This window comes from Monodelphis domestica, chromosome 3 (assembly GCF_027887165.1).
Source record: "Monodelphis domestica isolate mMonDom1 chromosome 3, mMonDom1.pri, whole genome shotgun sequence".
Taxonomy (NCBI): domain Eukaryota; kingdom Metazoa; phylum Chordata; class Mammalia; order Didelphimorphia; family Didelphidae; genus Monodelphis; species Monodelphis domestica.
The window spans coordinates 357,402,533-357,419,464 of NC_077229.1; the positions used below are offsets into that span (position 1 = coordinate 357,402,533).

The 16,932-nt window shown below is 33.6% G+C and overlaps 1 protein-coding gene and 1 pseudogene across 2 annotated transcripts in view; both read left to right on the plus strand.

Annotated features, from left to right (window-relative positions):
• Nucleotides 1-16,932, plus strand: part of CDH9 (cadherin 9) — a 259,796-nt gene that overhangs the window by 147,900 nt on the left and 94,964 nt on the right. The gene's annotated exons all lie outside the window — the stretch shown is intronic.
• Nucleotides 7,760-9,375, plus strand: LOC103098884 (serine beta-lactamase-like protein LACTB, mitochondrial; annotated as a pseudogene).

Here is a 16,932-nt window from a genome sequence, read left to right on the forward strand (position 1 = left end):
TATGGGCTTTTGCATACTAATAGAAAGATGCATAATGCTTTTAGGTTTTATGAATATTTCATTCAAAAGAAAAAAGCCTCATTTATTTTTTTACACTCGATTGCCAAAGAATTTATTGGAGTGCAGGGCTATCTATAATATCTGAAGGTGGTTACTTTATGCTTAGATGAGTTTCACATGGTATATGGTTTAAAAAAAGGGATGGGGCATAGGGCCTGAGTCCTAGGCTATTTCTTTCCCTCTGTGTTCAAGACTCCCAAGGCAAAGACTGAACATGTAGAGAATATAATGATAAAATAACTAAAACTACTTATACTTGATAGTTCCATTATCAATTCCCTATATTTAGTCATGAAACTCACAAAAATTCAATAATGAGAAACAGGTTAACTTCATGTTAAATGAAGGGGGAAATTATCCTAAACATTAGGGCTGAGTGAAATTCCATAACAAGCTCCTCTAAAGAATTACTCTTGCTAAGAAATGAAAAGTTTTCACTTTTAAATATATAGGGGGTTTTGTTTTATTTTGTTTTTACAAATGGAAAATCAAGAATAAAAGAGGTTCTAAGGTTTGCACACTAAATGGGGAATGTTCTTACCATCCACACCTACCAACATGGAGGTCACTAAGAAAAATTATTAGCTGAAACATTTTTACAGTGTAGATAAGTGTTTGGAACAGGGCAAGCTGGAAAGCAGCTTTATTTATCTATGAAAAAAATCACAGGTGTCTAAATTCAGCTGTACATGAAGGAGTTGTTTGATTCATGAGGGCAAACTTCTCCCACTCAATCAACACAGCTATTTCTCTGTGAAAGCAGAATAGATGAACTGAAGGAAGATAGCACATAATTTATGGTTTTATTTATTTTATGATTTTGACAGATATGCATCCAGCTAGAAAGGACAAATTGTAACTCAAGGAACCAGAATATTTTGGAATTTATAAGCTGTTTTCCAGTTCATATGCCACTTTTAGAAGATACTTTACTCCTACAAATCCTAGCACACTATTTCCTGTGCATATAGATTCTGATTTAAAAGAAATCAAGCACTGCAAAAAGCTATTATTTGTAAATAATTATCAGTATGCCTATCCTATCCAAAAAATTCCCACATTTGTTAAGAGAGAGTTAGAGACAAAGAGACAAAAACAGCAGCAGACACAGAAAGAAAAAAGAAGAGGAAAGTAGGAGTATAGCAGTACTATGGAACTATTTAAGGTACTTGCTGAGAAAAGAAAGAAACAAACAAAAGCAGAACACATACTTCCGTTTTTATTAATATGGAATCATTCCTTTATAATTATTAATGTTCCAGATAATTGTGAATATAGTATGTTGAGAATGATTTAATATTATTTTGTATACATTGCAAATTTGATAAACACCATCTTTTCCTTTATTCAAAAATAGCATTTACAAAAAAAGCAAAATAAAGGACACATAGTAGAGACTTTCCTCTAGTGTGGCAATTAAATTAATGTATTAAATGATCAGTTCTATAACTGGTTAATGATGAATAGTTCACATATCTACAACTTGTCCACAAGAATATTATGAAAAGTTTTATCAAAGGACTTGAAGAAATCCATCATGTGAGATGATATGGCTTAAAGAAATAGTGACAGTTTAATTGAACAGAAGCAAGGTTTCATCTTTCTCATGAGAAGGGGTCATGCCCTAATGGTGATACCCAACACATGGGTGCAGATAAAGCATTTTCATTGATTCCTTATGCAAGCTCTCACCCACTCTGATACCCCATGGTCTGGGGCTGAATTTAAAATCTAGGCCCAAAAGTCAAACCAATTAGAAAATGACAGGTTACATAGTAGGAGCCCAATCACAGCATGGTTTTCCTCATGAGTTTTAATAGGCTAAGTGGGGGGTTACTAAGGGGTAGCTATGTCCTTAGGAATGGCTTTTCTGGCTTCTAAGGATCAGGGGAGATAAGAAGGTAGGATTGCCTAATGGCTTGCTTTCTTTGAAATAAGAGGTCTCTCAACCCACTGGGCCTATGGCAATAAAAAAATGTCCTTGAGACATTATTCTGAACTCCTAAACAGGTTTTCTTTCTCTAATGGAATCCCACACTGAGAAGAACTGTGAATCTTAAAACCTAGTCACACTGTACTTTAGAAGATTTGATTTAGCTATTTCCTTATTGTAATAATGGAGATACTTGGTCTAACAAGAATCAGGAATGTCTTGGGAACTTTACATTACTCCACCCATACTTAAACATAATTTAGGGGAAGATAAAGCTGTAAACTCCTGATTGAACAATGAAGGCACATAACTCATACCTTATAGTGAAGGTAGAACTTTAAGCTAAGTCTATTTTTTAGATCTAATACAAAAAGGTGTTAAGTACCTATAAATGTTAAATTAATCACAAAAAGGTCAAATAACTCACAAAAGGCAAGCTTAACAAAGAAGTGTGAAGTACTCAAAAGATATAATCTAACCAGAGAAGGTGAGAACTAAAGAGTGGTGAAAACTAAGAATGGGCAGTCCTGGAAAAAAGTGTCTACTGTGATTGGTAGATGTGAAAATTTAGGGGAGGTGACATAAGAGAAAATTCTCTTTAAAAGGAGACTAAAAAGTCAGTTCCAGTTCAGAGAAGAATTGAATGGAACTCAGTTCAGGAGATTGAGTTCAGTAGAGGACTGGAACTCAGCCTGGAGGTCTAGTGGTGAGTAATAAGACTGACTCCCTTTCCCTTAGGCCTTAGGCTCAGGGAGGCCACTTTGGCCAAGGTCTTTAACTACTACCTGACTCAGCCTGAGCCAGAGCAGTTTAAATTAATTCTCTCTCTCTCTCTCTCTCTCTCTCTCTCTCTCTCTCTCTCTCTCTCTCTCTCTCTCTCTCTCCTTTTCTTAATCCATTCTCTCTATGTTAATTAAAATCTCCATAATTCCCATAATTTTATTTTATTTTATTTTTTTTATTTTTATTTTTATTTATTTTATTATTTGGGAATTATCCCTGGCAACCAATTATTTAGATTTCAAGTCAAAACACTAAAATTATCTTACAGAACAAATTAATTCATTCTTTTCTCTCCACACACATGTACATTGTATTCATATCATTTTCTTGATGTACCAATCAAACTACAGTGTCAAAACAAAAAAAATGAGGAAAAAAGAAAAAAATATGTCTCTAAAATGTATATTATATCTCATATTGGTCATATCTTATTCTAAAATTTTGATAGTTATTTTATTCACTGCATTCTTAAATTTTATTAGGAATTGAAACCAAACTGACATAGGTTCAAAGTAAACATAATGTCAAGATCACTTCCCACAGTTTAAGTTATTTTCATACCTTTTTATATAGTTTCTCTGGCCGCAAACTGTACTTTAACTCTGAGAGGGAAACCAGCATTTTCTTTTATTCATTCTCTTATTTAATGTTTTATTTTTCTATAACCATTTGTCACATATGTTAAGAGAGTTTTTATTAATTTCTCCTTTTATATTTGAAGGGAAAAGGAAAAGTAATATTTTTCAGTAAAAGACCCCACCCATTCCATGCATGTTATCAGTTAGAGACTACCTGCTTTGCCACTTATCCGTTAGTGACAGTTAGAAGGGTATGGCCAAGTGGAATTAGTCAGTTGGAGAGACTGGCAAGGGCATTTTGTCTCTAGGTCTCCTGGAGAGAGGTTATGCTGCAAGCACTGTCTCTGGTTGGAGACAGAAAAACAGAATTAAATACTTGATAGCCTTATTGATTTTTAATAACTTGGGTACATAAAGTTGATAGTGGCTGTATTTAAGATAGTAAGAATATGAAAGTAGGCAAGTGCTTTGGCCAAGCAGAAGATACTGTCCTCTGAGGCAAATAGATATAGGTTTTTTTAGAGAAATTTAGTTAGAACCAGAATCCGGGGTACAGGTACAAACTGTAATCGAGAAAAAGTTGTCTTCCTATATATAGAGAGAGAAAATAGTGGAGACCTCCATTAACAAAGCAGGGTTCAGAGGAGACAGCAGATATATTGGAGAAAAGGTTTTGGGATGGTAAATGGAACAGGATCCAGGAGAAGACAGGATGTTTAATGTTGGTGTAGAGAGAGTAGAGGGGGTTTGAAAATTTTCCCCCTTCTGCCTTCCCTCCTTAGCTATGGCTGCTCTCCTAGACTTGATCTTGTCCTCTTATCCCCCCTCCACTATGAAACCAAAAGGTTTCTTCTTAGGAAGATGTCTCTCCCCTTGATCTGTTCACTCACACTTGATTCACAGCTTGGGGAAAAGATAACTATTTTAATGTCAATTAACTCAATCAGGGTAATACAAATGAATAACTGGCAGGGAAAAGGAAAGTGGGAAATTGGGGGTCCCTGTCTCTATCTAAAACCCTTTTTCCTTCCTCCTTGAGTTTGGAGATAACTCAGGCTTTGTCAGCCTAAGCCCCCTGAGAGATAATCAGGTTAGCTGATCCTGGATTTGGACCCTTGGCCACAATTCAGTCCCAGGACAAACAGGAGCTGAGGTAAAGTCTGACAGAGATTCAAAATGCCTTTCTCAGATTTCACTTCAATAGTCTTTTTCAATTGGGAAATGTTGGGTGGGAAGGATTTCCAGTTACAAGCAGGAAAATTTGAGTTACCCTCAAGAGAAAGTCTTATTCCACCTTCTCTCTTTGGCTTCTCCAGACTGAAGGAATAACTGCTCTTCGAGCCAAAATCTTCTGCTCCTCCAGATTCCAATCTCCTGGGGCCTTCCCCCCATCTCAGTGATCAGATCCACACACTCTTCAGCCTGGCATGGTTGTTATGTGTCAGCCTCTGTCACAAAACAATTATAATATTAATTTCACTTTCTTCCTTCCTATTTCCTATCCATATTTTCAAATAATAAAATAAGTATTTTGCATTTAGTAAACTGCTTACTGGCTTTTGTTCAAACTGCTAACCCCCAAAATTTAACTTCACACAAGGAAGAATAATCTTGAAGCTATTTCCCACTGTGGGTAAAATAGATGCCAAATAGTTATAACTCCTTTCTATCTATCATTATCTTCCTGCACATGATGCCTACACATGCCTCTTACATTGCTGTTTCAATATATCTACCACAGAAACTTTAGCTTTGGTACCATGTTGCCCTATAAATAGTCTGAGCCCCACTTAAGCGAGGCACCAACTTGCTTTTCTGACATCCTTAGGACAATATTGTAAACCTGATGATATTCTAATATTTAGTAGTTCGTACTAAGTTACATTATCTCCATTTCCTCTCTAATAGATCATATCATATCATAGAACTAGAATAAGAAGGAACATCAGAAATCCTTCTACTCCAATATACTCATCTTGTGCATGAAAAAATGCAAGAACAAGATGGATAAGTGAAGATATATGAAGTTTTTAATTGTATTAGATCCTTACATACTCACATTAGTCTTTAAATATTTCCCTCTTTTTCTTTCCTTCATTAATTTCCAAATTTGCCATAGCAGATTTTTTTCCTCTTGAATATTTCATATATCTCTTTAAAGTTGATTTTCACTTTTATAACAACCTTTCCACATAAGTATTCCAAGTTATATGATCCACATTGTCTTCCTTCTTTCTTCCCTCCTTCCTGCCAGAGCTGACAGTCATTTCAATCTGGGTTATACATGTATTTTCACAAAAACATATTTTCATATTATTCATTTTCTTAAGTCAATAATCATATAAAACCCACCCCCAAAAATATACCATATAAACAAATGATAAATCATGTTTTCATCTGTATTTCTACAGTTCTAATAGTTTTTTTTTTCCTCTGGAGGTGGGTACCATTCTTTTTCATAATGTCCACCAGAATTGTCCTGGATAATTGTACTGTTGTTAGTAGCAAAGTCTATCTCCTTTTTTGGTTCCATATTATTGTAGTTACTGTGTACAATGGTTTCCTGGTTCTGCTTAATTCACTCTGCATCAGTTCACATAGGTCTTTCCAGCTCTTTCTGAAATCATTCTGTTTATCATTCCTGATTGAACAATAGTATTACTTCACAATCATTTACCATAATTTGTTCAGCCATGTCCCAAATGAGGGTCATCCCATTCGTTTCCAATTTTTGCCACTACAAAAAGAGCAGTTACAAATATTTTTGTACAAACAGGTCCTTTCCTGTCTTTTAAAATCTCTTTGGGATACAGACCTAGTATCCCAGTAGTATTCTGGTATTCTAGTGGTAGTATAACTGGATCAAAAGGTATTTATATCCCTTTGGGCAAAATTCCAAATTGTCATCCAGAATAGGTGGATAAGTTCACAACTCCAACAGCAATAAATTAGTGTCCAAATTTTGCCACATTCCCTCTAACATATATCATTTTCCTTTATTATAATATTGTCCAATCTGACAGTTAGGAGGTACTTCAGAGTTGTTTTAATTTGCATTTATCTATTCTGGAGGGATTTAGAACATTTTTATATGGTTGTTGATAACTTTGATTTCTTCATCTGAAAACTGCCAATTTATAATTTATATTCTTTGACTATTTATCACTTAGGAAATGACTTGGTTTCTCATATCTCTTGAGGTGACTTCTCTTTTAGATTCTTTAGCCATTTGTCTCTCATTAATTCATTGTCAAAACTATTTTGAATGAATTATCTTAAAATCCATCATGTTTTTCCTGGCCTGCTATAATTATCTATCAGGAACTGTCTTTGATAGTGTGATCATTGTCTCTCTAACATTATAATTCAATTCAGGCATTGAAAATATTTTTTTCAGTTTACTAGGTAACTGTCATAATGATTATATGCCAGAGTATTTCATTCTTTAGTAAGAAAAAATATGAAGTTGATATTTTCTACTTCCTTAATGAAAAAAGTAGGTATTTTAAACATTATTATACTAATTTCGCAGAAATGGAAATGGAAGATAAGGTTCACTAGTTTCTTATTTTAAAGTTGATTGAGTTATGTCTGAATGTACCATGTATTGATTCCAATGTAAAAGAGTGGAAAAGGGCTGGCAATCGGGTTTAAGTGAGTTACACAGAGTCACACAGCTAGGAAGTATCGGAGGCCAGATCACAACAGTTCAATTTAACCAACATATTAATCATAGTTAAAGATGTTACTAATGGATTCAAAGTAATTGCTTTATCAAATAACATCAAATGTGACACAATTAAAGCTTAAGAAGAATTAAAAATGGATGACATTTTATGACTAATATTAAACCAGAGGCAATAGAGACTTGCTACTCTTCAGCATAAGGCAAAATGACAAAGAGTACATTATTCTTCACCCCAGGGGGGGGAATGATATTTCTCTATATACTAGGGGGAAAAAACTACCCAAATTCCAAAAGTATATTCACACATATATATTTAAATTTTTTAAATTTTATTTATTGATAAATGCTAGGCATTAACTATTTTTTTATTTACCATAATATAATCTATACATACTTATAGATATAGCATGTAGTCAACTATTGTGAAATTATATGCCTTAATTTTTATCACAAATTTTTGAATCTATTTCAATACATAGACCTTAAATTACTCTGTTTCATTATTCTTTATACTTAAGTAACTATCTACTATTACTTTGACTCAATCTTCATCATAGTAGAAAAATCTTTAAAAAAAAAAACAACTCAAGTAATATTTCTGACTAAGGTTTTGGACACTGCAGTCCTAATTGGAGTGATGATTTCCATCAGTTTGAGAAATTAGCTTTTTTTTCCCTGCAGTTACAGTGATACAGCAGGCAATACCTAGGAAGAGCTATGGTGGTCAGCAGCACTGATCTCACCAGCAGGCCAACTGGTCACTGGGGCATGGCAGAGTCAGTGGGTTTGGCTTGGGGCTGGCGCTTAGGACAAAGCTAGTGAGTGAGCTGAGGGGCCCAAGTCCTTGGGGCACTGTGGACAGAGGAATCAGCTCCAAGAGGCGAGTTTCTGCTCCCAGCCCTGGCCCAGCTCCCTCACCACCACCCCAAACCCTACCCCACCCCCAGGGCTATGCCCAAGTCATGGAGGCAGCCAGGACCTGCCAGGACCTGCTGCTCCCAATCAAGGATGAGGTGGGAGCACCAGGAATAGTAATTGAACTTTCTGTAGATGGAAAAAATGTCTGGTCAGAAGGTTCATATTATGCTGATGTAGAGAACAGAGTTCCATGTAAACCTGAAACAGTGATGAGAATTGCTAGTATCAATAAGTCTTACCATGGTAACCATTGCCAAATTATAGGAAGAGGGCAGATTAGATCTTGATATTTCAGTACAGAAATATATATTCCTGAATTTCCAGAGAAATAATATGAAATAACATGAATAATATGAATAATAAATAATATGAAGGTGAAATGGTTTCTGTTACTACAAGATTACCAATTTCTCATTTAAGTGGAATTTTATCCTATGAAAAGGATATGAAATAAGTGAAAAAAGAGGTTTATAAAGCTTTGAAGATGATGAAAGAAACAATGGCATTTAACCAAGACAAAGTCTTAAAAGAAATAGGCAGAAGTAGTGAAAAGAAAGACATTGCCAAAACTAAGATGGAGCAAGATAGTGAAGGCAAAGGCAGAAATTCATAACCTGGCAAGAAAAATGATTTTGAACAAGACAGATTATATTTGAAAGAAAAAATTTAAAAATTCAATTGAATCTCCAAGATTATATTAAAATGATTTATTTTATGATCTCTGTTCTTTAAACCAGTTTTTGTACTCAACTTTTGGATATAGTCTATGGGCAGCTATTATAGAAAGTTTCAGGACAGAAATATTTGGACTAACTACAGAAAATATTCCATGACTTGGATATGTTGATGACTGTGCAAGAATCAAATGAACCAATGATTTACAGTAGAGCAAAGTTTTATGTTTATAATTAAAAGTGAAGTCCCGTCAACACCCCTTTTGTGAACAATTGTTATAAATGGGCTGGTGGTGGATTTCTTTCTATAGTTGGTGATCTTAAATTTGGGAATGCAAATTCTTCTATGGTTACAAAATTTGAATGATTAAAAACTTAAGGTAGAAGCTTTTGCCAGGGTAGCTAAAGCCAGAAACCATCGTCATGGTTTGGAATCCTGTGCCAAACAGAGATATCTTGGAACAGAGAACAAAAATTTGCAATGGCCTGTTGTGTGATGGAAAAGAAGCAGACTGTATGGCTCCTGTGGGCAACAGTGACATTATGCTTCTCACACCAGAGGGTCAGTGGGTCCTAGTTGTGGCCTGCTAATTATTCCTGAAGATTGAAACTACAGATAATATGATGACAATTTCCTTAACAGGAGTGAATATTACCATCCCATGTAACTTGGAGTCTGTTGGCCTCAATAGCACTTCCTTAAATATTGCACTGGAATTTGCTAAAGATGAATCAAATTGATTCATTAAGCACCAGATGTAGTAAATTGAAATAGCATTACAAATAGCAAAAGTACCAAAAGACATGAAATTTAAGAATGAATTTGTAATAGAAAATAGACAATGCAGAGAATTGTGTATCTCTTAATTGTTTTAACTATAAATATGTTTAGCTTTTTTCTGAAATTAGTACTTTCTGCTCAGTGAAGTAACCTTATGATTTTTAATTATTTTCAGAAAGTTTTCACTGATTTGAAATAAAATATTCTAATAAAAAAAGAAACAAGTTTTTTTGTTTGTAGTACAGAGAGAAGACAAGGAGAAACACATACTTTTTGTGTGTCCTGTGGGTATGCATGTATGTATATGAAGAGATTTTGTAATATCTAGATGTAGTCTTAATATGAGTGAGATTTCTATAGAAAGTGAATTTTTGAATATTTGAAAATAGTTATATAAAATTCAAATATATACATATATGTGTGAATATATGACCTAAAGTGAAACACATCTTTATTATGAACAATTAATTATTACCCTGTATTCATATTTGGTGCTTTAAAAATTATCATAAATAATGAAATCAATTAGTATGAAAAATATGATTCCCTTCTTTTTTCTTCAAATTTGTACATACATGAAATATATATATGAAAATATATTTATAATTAAAACATATGGTAAATATCTCTTATTTCATCACTGACACTCCCACTAACACTATATATAATGAAAAATACATTCATGTATATTCACTCATAGACATAGATGATCTATACAGACATACTATATAACTACATAGGAAGTTAAAAAGATCAGTGTAGATATATAATTAACTTGTCCATAATGCTTTTTTTTACCTGAAAATATCTACAGATTCTTACTACATTAATTTTTTATTACTGTTTTTGTTTTACTTTTAATTGAGATGATTTTTTGTAAAAGTTGATTTATTTTTAATTACCTAAGAATCTTTTATCTCATAATGATTAGCTATGCAATATAATATAAGATGTGGAGTTTAGCTGTTCAAGGCATAATTTTATCCATATCTGTATCTTCATTATCTACTAAACTTTCCTATGTACATTAGAAGCTTAATTAACATTTTTTTTTGGTATTATATTTGAAGGAGTTAACATTTGATTGTGTTTAGATAGGCATTTCTTCACTTGTGTCATGCTTCAAATGGAAACACAGAATTTTCTTAGTTGATATAAATTTTTGGACTAAATACTAGAATCAATAAATTATTCCTTATTATGCATTCTTTCAGATGCCTTCTGAAAAATAACATTGTATATATATATATATATATGTATATATGTATACATATATATATATATATATATATATATTAACCAACAAGCATTGCTTACACTAGAAAAAATAATCACAGAAGAAATAAAATGAAAATTGGAATGCTTCAATCTACATTCATACTTTCTCAGTTCCTTCTGTGGTAAGTGGAGATTCTCTTTCATAAGGAGCTCCTTGGATATATCCTGGATCCCTGCATTGCTGATGAAAGTTAAATCATTAATAGTTGATCATCATATATAATTACTGTTATTGTGTATGGTATACTATATATCATATTCTGTTCTACTCAACTTTGCATTACTTCATATGTCTTTCTGAGTGCATGTTTTTAAAGAAGCCTTAGGGATGAAAAACATGTTAATAATATATTTTTCTTTCATTCAACATGCAACTAAAGAATTTAATTCACCATGAAGTATTCCAGAACCCCAGAACCCCACAGATGATAATTTCCTTGCAAAATTATCTTGCATATATTTTGTATATATTAGGCATATTATCTCTAGTTAGTGTTTTTTCTACTTCAAAATAATGTAAGTGCCTTGTAAGAGGGCAGGGACTATTTCACTTTTTATCTTTAAATCTAAAATGCTTATCAAAATTCCTTGAACATATGCATAAATGCATGAAAAAACAAATATTGTGTATTTACTGTATGCTAAATGAAAAATAAAAATGTAAAAACAAAGGTTTTCTTTGTCCTTAAAAACATTTATTCTGAAAAAAAAACCTTAGATTGTGAAACAAGAATCAAGAATAGTTACTGTGGTTTTGATTGTTGTAGGAATGGTGGTCAGACCCATAGGTAGACTTTCAGTGCTCAGTTATAGAAATTGGTGATGGGTGGTGGGAAGGTGAGACAGGAAAGAATATCATGGTAAGCATTAAACACTAATAAGTAATTTTGAAATGTGTGTTGATTGACTGGGAAGCCAGAATTGTGGACATTAACTGTTTTCAAATATGTGAAGAATGATAGCAATATATAATATATAATTATTATCTTCATTTGCACAAGAATGCTATTTACCCATAGGTAAGATTTTTTTTATTGTGAATTTTAAATTTACTCGATCCTGTCTAGTCTTTAGAATTATAGCAACCAGGAATGTATGAAGGATTAAGGATTAAGTGTGTGGGAAGATGGTCTGTGACCCACATGTGGTAGCAAGTGACAAATCAGAAAAAACTGACTGACCCCCTGGGCTGTCCTAGGCCACGTTTAAGCCACCATTGGTACATGTGAGACACAGGAAGTGATGTAAAGAACTGCCTTTATATTCCACATCACTTCCTGTGAGAGGGGCTTTTGTAGTCTCTGGTGGTAGAACTTGACTTGGTAGAGTGTGGGTCCTGAAACTGCTTCCATTAGGGCACCACGTGGTGAGCATTAAGGCTGACTTCCCTTTCCCTTGACCTTTCTAAAGGCACCAAACTCCAAGGAGGCCCCCATCTTGGAGGAGACCTCCTGGCTGAAAGTCAACCTAGATTTAATCTTCTGGGAAGGCCCCTTGGCTGAGGCCTCTGAACTCCCCCTGGCTAAGGCCAGGCTGGAGCACTTCTTCCCTTTTTCTCTTTCTCCCTCATTCTTAATTTCTTCTTTCTATTGTAAATAAACCACCATAAAATTATATTCTGACTTGAGTATTCCATTGGGATTTAGAATTTAAATCCCTGGAAACCATTAAATAATATATTCAGTCTCAACCCTAAGATTTACCCTTAACATGATGCTGAGTTATTTCTGTTGGTCCCAACTCTTTTTTTTTTTCATTTTTTTTTCTTCCACAACGATAACTGGTTTGGTTTGTCATTTCCTTCTCCAGCACATTTTACAGATGAGGAAACTGAAGCAAATAGGTTTAAGTGATTTCCTCAGGGTCATACCCCTAGTAAGTGACTGAGGTCAGATTGGAATTCAGGAACATGAATCTTCTTGCCTTTTGGTACCCTTCCTATGTGTCATACTTAGCTGCCTAGGTAAGATTAGAGGATTGATTAAATTCTTTGCAGGAAAGCTATCAGGATTGTTCATTCTTCATTATATGCCTGTATATCCAAAAGTATTTAATTTGGGCAGAGGTACAGAAGGCATTGAGACTGAAAAAATTATTGGAAGACAATACTTAGAGTCTCCAGAATATGGTTTCCAAAATTTTTAAGGAATATATCATGAAGTAGTGATTGGACTTGTGTGTGCTGGTACTCAGAAGACACAACAAGAAATAATGTGTTAGTTTTAGAAAAGCTAATTTTACCTCCAAATAGGAAAATATCCATTACCATGAAAATGTTCCAAAAGAAAAATGTACCTTGGAAGATGCTGGATACCCTTCACACTAAGTATTCTCAGGCAGATGTGGAAATAAGATCTTGTTGGGGATATTCTCTGGGGTGTTTTTATTCAGGCATAATTTGTTTTAACTGTATTCTTCCAGTAATAATGGCTTAAATAATCATTCTGGAAATCATGTGTCATAATTTTTTTCTGAGAGATGTGAATTCTGTCTCCTGGAATTTAATGAATTTTATTTATACTTTTACTTTAAAGTGAGATCTAGGTAAGATGTGCAATTGAAATCCATCTGAAACTAGAATTTGATATTTAATAAGATAGTATAAAATAATATAATAATGTAATAATAATATAATATAAATAATATAATAAGTTCCTACTAAGTTATAACATATTTAGAAATGGAAGGAAAAGGAGAAGAGGAAAGTCATCAATCATAAGACATGTTTGTGTCTCAAGGCCATGTAAAAATGTGATTCAAAATTCAATTCTATGACTGGTTTCAATTTATCTGTTAATCTCCCTATTTTCTTTGAATTGAAGTACAATGTTTTCCCTTTGGAAATCAAGACTTTGCATAATTTGAAATTGTTTTATCTTTATGATCTTGTAGACTCCTATCTTAGACTTTTGTGTTTGAGCTCTATTGCACTCTGAATTTCTACCTGGCTGTATTGGTACCATAAGTTTTTGTTGTCTTCTCCAATATTGTCTTCAATATTATAGTATGATATAGTATGGTATGTATATGATATATATATGTGATGTGATATAGTATGATATATAAGACATATATATGTGATGTAGTATCATATTATATAGGATTTGTTCCATGATTTTGTGTAGAGAGGATTCCCTCCCTATTTTTGGTTGCCAAATGTTTGATCCACATTCTTTACATACCAGAGTTACATCTCCGAACATCTGTGAATGTCAGTAAAAGAAAGAGGACAGAGCCCACCTGTGTCTCTTTTGGCACAGATGCAGGGCTGGAGCAGAGAGGTGAGGGAGAGAGGAAGATTATTACAGTTTAGGACACATGGTCAGTACTTATAATAAGGAAGATATTTTATTAAATTTATGCTTATCTACTTTTTCTATTAATAAACTTAATGAAAAATAATAACTGGTGTATATATATATATATATATATATATTAATTTTAAATATAACAGCTTAGCTTAGCAACCACTTTGGTTAATTAGGATCCTAAATTTTCTTCTGGGAGAAGTTTACACTTAATGCTTAGTTAAGTGTAAAGGGAACTTTAGCTAAATGCTCATCTTATTTGATATGCGAGACACAGCTTGGACAAGACAGAGAAGCAACAGTTTCCTTTTCTAGCCTATCATCCTGGATTGGTGAGAATGTCCCTCCCACATGGCTAAACCTCACCCCCCTTCTTTTAGCTTGAATTAGGGTGGGATGCGAGAGATTGGATCTCAGTCCTTTTGCACACAAGGGACAAAGGGGCTCTAGGACCCAGTAGGAACTCCTTGTCAGTCGGCAATTTCTCTGGCTCGCCAAACCAGCCAGTGTGCTGACACAGGCTCTTCAGTCCTGTTGCGTTCAGCACAGCACAGCATGAGGCAAAAACCCCTTTAAAAAATCCTGAGGGTGCTTTCTAACTGTGCAAGATTGGAGTGGGAGAGACTGAAGATTTGGGGACTACCATCCTATGCCTTTAAATGCTAATTCCACCTAGAGGAAGTGAAGAGAGCCTGGCCCAGAGACAGAAGATCCTGGGTTAAGAATCTGGCCATGATTGAGCGAGTTACTGGAATGTAGCAACTTTGAAAAAATATGAGCAGTGTTTTACCTCTGGGGGAGGGGAAAGGACTGAACTACAAGGAAATGCTTTTGGGAATTTTTTTCTTTCTCCCTTCCACACTTGCTCTCTCCCTGTTTTTTAAAGTAACACCCAACCTCTTCTGTCTTACCCTGAACACTCAGTTGTAGTGCCAACCTGAGTCGAGAGGTAAAACTGTGGGTAATTTAAAAGAAAATACCTTTCCTAAAGCTCCTAGTGATCCAAACTAATAACATTAAATTGAATACATTTTTTAAAAATGGATTACTAATAGTTAAATAATAATATTGAATTGAATTAAAACATTTCTAAAATGGAAAAATCCAAAAGTAAATCAAATTAATTAAATGCAATATTAATAAATAATTTAGAACACAATAGTATTAATATTATCAATACTAACAATCATTAATTTTCAATAACTATTATTAGTCACCAACTATTTTAAATAATTAATAATTATTTTTATTAATAATTGATAAGTGTTTATTGGTATTTACTATTAATAATTATCAATAATAAGAATAATAATTATAATAAATACAATTCATTATTGGTACTATTGCTGTGCAACAATTATTTAGTTCTTTATATTAGCTTATTATTTAACCCTACTCTCATTGACTTTGACAATAACATTGAGGAAACTTGTGTCTCCATTTTTTTGTTTCAGGAACTTTTCATTGTATGAACTGATCATTCAGCAATTCTCAGACTAGCTTAAGTAGGGAGATTAAGACAGACTAGACACTAAGGAACATATTTCAACAAATCAAGAGAAATCAGGAAGTATTCCTCCAGATTCACTCCTGAATAAATGTTTTAATTTTGGGGGTGATTCTAATCATCCTAAAGAGAACTGGATGATAAAAAAAAGAAGCTAAAAAACTTTGCAAAGCTTGGGTAGACAAATCCTTTACCTGGCCCAAATATATATTCTTTGATTTCCAGATCTTAAGATTTGAAGTTAGCCATTAAAAACAAAGATTCCAAAGATTTTAAATACTGGCTCCTGTGGGCATATCATGTTGATCAATTAACCATTCCCTCCAGTGAGGAAACATTTCTTTCTCTGGAAACAGACCATTAAGGCTCAACTCCCTCAGGTCCCCCTCCTGAACCCTTGATTTGATCTAGAAATAAACATACCCTATCTTCCCACTGGACTGTGAGGAAGGCTATCCTCATACTAACCCAAACCAAGACATCTCTCCCAACAGTGCATCATTTTCTCAATTGTTTCCCCATATCCTTCAACAGTTGTCTTTTTCTCTTATTGCCATAGTAGGCAATGTGACAACTATATAAATTTTTTTCAATTAGCATTTCTCTAATCAATAGTGATTTAAAGTATATTTTCAAATGACTATAAAAAGCTTTGATTACTTCATCAGAAAAGTGTCTATTCATATCCTTTAACCATTTATTATTTGGGAAATAACTTTGTTCATATAATATATATATATATATATATATACATATATATGTATACATTATATATGCAAATTTAGCTTACTTTTTATGTATTTGAGAATGAGGGCATTACTGGAGAAAATTATATTTTTTCATAAGAATTATGATTACTGTGTATTTCCTTCAATCCTATTTTCCCCAACCCCTAAGTTTATCCTACTCTCTCTTTTTACCCTATCCATTATCATTTTTTTTTTGTTTCTAGGACATCTAGATAGACCAGGGGATAAAACCCAAGCCCTGGCATCAGGAGAACCAAGCTTCAATTCTGACCTGTCACTTCCAATCTGTATGACCCTGTTAAAGTCATACAGTCCCAAATTCCTAGCCTAAATTGCTCTTCTGCCTTGAAATCAACACATAGTATTAATTCTAAGACATAAGGCGGCTTTTTTAAAATAATATTTTATTTGATCATTTCCAAGCATTATTCATTAAAGACATAGATCATTTCCTTTTCCTCCCCTCACCCCCCACAGCCGATGCCTGATTCCACTGGGTGTCACATGTGTTCTTGATTCGAATCCATTTATATGTTGTCAATATTTGCATTAGAGTTTCATTTAGAGTCTCTCCTCTGTCATAAAATTATTAATTGTTTCTATGATTTCTTCTCTAACTAAATGATTTTAGAGTATCCTATTGTTTAATTTCCAATTAGTTTTTTATTTGGTTTT